Source organism: Anastrepha obliqua, chromosome 1 (assembly GCF_027943255.1).
Source record: "Anastrepha obliqua isolate idAnaObli1 chromosome 1, idAnaObli1_1.0, whole genome shotgun sequence".
Classification (NCBI taxonomy): domain Eukaryota; kingdom Metazoa; phylum Arthropoda; class Insecta; order Diptera; family Tephritidae; genus Anastrepha; species Anastrepha obliqua.
The window spans coordinates 29,225,709-29,229,043 of NC_072892.1; positions in this window are offsets into that span (position 1 = coordinate 29,225,709).

Here is a 3,335-nt window from a genome sequence, read left to right on the forward strand (position 1 = left end):
TTAGGGACTGTAGGCAATGTATACCGTGGGGGAGTTTGTATCCACAAAAGCGTCGTATAGTCGTCCAAATTTTCTTTGTGGGGGTGCTAGGACTAATTTCTGCTGTAAACTTTTGTATCGAACATTGTTTGGAGGTTTTAATTTCTCGTTTAAAGGCAGATTTTGCTTTTTTATACTCAATTAAATTTAGTTCAGTCATGTTCGATCTGAATATATGAAACCGCCTGTTTTTCTCAGCTTTTAATTTACCTAAGTTATGATTCCACCACGGCACTGATCTTTGTTTTTTATTATTTAAAGTTTTTGGTATAGATTCATTAGCAGACTGTAGAATAATTTTCCTAAGGTTGGATGCTTCTGCATTAACATTACGGCTGATAGGTCGGGTTGACTCGAACTGTCTACATTTCTTTTCAAATAGTTCCCAGTTTGCAAGATCAGTTTTGAATGAAGTCTTACTTGCTGCGTTCGGTTGGTTAATAGATGGGAAGAGAGAAATGAAAATTGGGAAGTGGTCGCTTCCGTTTAAATCATTGTGAGTCCTCCAATCAGCGTGAACGGCAAGATCGGGGGTACAGAGAGTCAGGTCTATGTGCGTGAGTGTATTGTGTGTGGAAAAGTGTGTTGGTGATTTGTCGTTTAGTAGAACGAAGTGAGATTGATTAATAAAATTTGACAAGATGTTGCCCTTCCGGTTGTTGACGCGTGAACCCCAGCTTTGGTGCCAACAATTAAAGTCGCCAGTGATAATGCCTGAGTGATTAGTTTGATTAAATACAGTTTCTAGGTTGCGGTAATGAAGATTGTAAGATGGGCGACAATAGGCTGACGTGATTCTGAATTTTTTTGTTGAGTGTATTTCTAAAGTAATGTTGTCAAAGTCCTTTTCAGTTTGAATTATTTCGTGTTGTATAGATTTATGTATCAGTATAGCTACACCACCGTATGATGGGTTTGAGTTGAATGAATACAAAAGGAAGTTGTTTGGAATTGGGACGTTTTGGAATTGTGTCGGAATGTGGCTTTCTTGGATAGAAATAATTTTAGGTTTATAATTATTAATAAGAATTAGCAGTTCATTATAATTATTAATATATCCGTTTATGTTCCATTGTATGATAAGTAGTGTCATGATAAATTGTATGAATGAGTTTATTTAAGTATATATGTATGTGTATAAGTATAAATGTGTAATAGAATCTGAGATATAAATTGAGTAACTAAGTTATTGATCTGTAGACATTGATTCTGATGAATCAGAATCGATATCTGCAATAGGTAATGTTGAATCGCAATCTTGCTTAGAATTTCCCTTCAACTTGTTGATTTTTTTTAACATGGCTTTTGTTCTGTTAGAAGGGCAGTTATATGGAGCTGGTATCGCAGATTAACGGTAAAAAATTTTATGTAGTTGAATTTATCATATTTTGAATATTTAAAATCAATTTGAAACTTTAAATGCGTTTATCTCAAAATACTATTTTTTGCATCGGCACCCAGCATAACTCGACGAGTTTTTAATATTTCTCTTTGAAATTTTGTACCTACACATATTCAGGACATCATTACGCAGTGAAACACGTACGGACTTTTCGATAAGTCGCTTAGAAAAAATTTTCATAGATAAATTAAGAGTCACTTTTTTAGGCGAAAATTCAATCTTTTTTGTCAACATCCACCAAATACCGAAAAATGAATATTTTGAAAATTCCGTACGTGTTTCACTAGCTATACTCATGCAGATTAAGAAAAAATTTTTTATTTTGTTCCAGATGAAAATTTGCACCAGTTATCCTACGTGCCGCGGAGTCTTCTAAAATGTTCATGTTACCAGAGAACAGCTACAGCACCGTAATTTTTAAATATTTTTTGATAAAAATTTTTTTGATTCATCTACAATATATAGACTATAACATACTAAAACCGATTTTTTATTCGACCTTCCCTTCGCTTAAAAAAAAAATCGTCAAAAATACGTTTTTTTCAAGCTGTTACAGTGGCCTAGCCCCTAAAAGCGGTATTTTTAAGAGAACAAAACTAATTTGAGTATCTCCAGTTACAGAGAACGCTGCTCAAGCCATCACGCTTTCCCCACTTAACTTCGAAGATCATGCTAATGACAACTCATTGTATTAGGATAGTCTAAATTAAAATTGCTCGCAGACTATTTTGTTTCATTCGGTTGCCTAGCTGTGCTGTTCTAGTCGCCGTGGTGTAGTTCAGACGAGTGCTTGTAAAATGGCTTCTTCCATTTAATGTAAGAAGATAGATAGTAGATAGATAACCTTGTGCTGGACTTTTCCCCAAAGGATTTTAAAACAAATGCGGCTAGAAGTTGTTTTAAAATAAAACATGTAAAAATTTACATTCTTTCAGACTTCACTATTTTAACTCAAAATACGGCTCTTAACGATTATATATGAAAAATGACATCATCTAAATGTCCAGGATAAAACAGTCCACCAAATATTCGACTCATGACTGCCTAATTGTTGAGAACGTCGAGATATCGATGTTGAAGTTTTTTCAGCAACACTTTGCGCTACAGCTGCGGCATTCTTAACAGAACGTCCAGTTTTTTGTCTGCTCGATTGATCCTTTTTCTATACTCGACAGACCAAGTCTCTTGAAATTTGTTCAGCAACCTTTAAATTTTCGACTCATTCGGACGTTTATTTCCACCAAAAAATCACGAATTTTGCGATATGTTATTAAAGATCGACCATTTTCAGTTTCGTAAGTCGTTTTAATAATTTTAACTCGTTGTTCTACCGTAATTGTATAACTGTCTAATTGACGAATGTCAAAAGTGACATAAAAAAAGGTACCTAGTCTAGAAATTATTCACCACTGACTCTAGGCGTCACTTTTGAAAGACCCTTTATAGTATTTACCTTTAGGCATTTTTATTAGCTTGTGGAAAAATTTAAAGAAATATCTACCGTGCTTAACAATTTTTACAGTGTCTAGGACTTATTCACTGCTGAAATCTAGGCGTCACTTTTGAAAGACCCTTTATAGTATTTATCTTTAGGCATTTTTATTAGCTTGTGGAAAAATTTAAAGAAATAACTACCGTGCTTAACGATTTTTATAGTGTCTAGGACTTATTCACTGCTGAAATGTAGGCGTCACTTTTGAAAGACCCTTTATAGTATTTTCCTTTAGGCATTTTTATTAGCTTGTGGAAAAATTTAAAGAAATAACTACCGTGCTTAACAATTTTTATAGTGTCTAGGACTTATTCACTGCTGAAATCTAGGCGTTACTTTTGAAAGACCCTTTATAGTATTTTCCTTTAGGCATTTTTATTAGCTTGTGGAAAAATTTAAAGA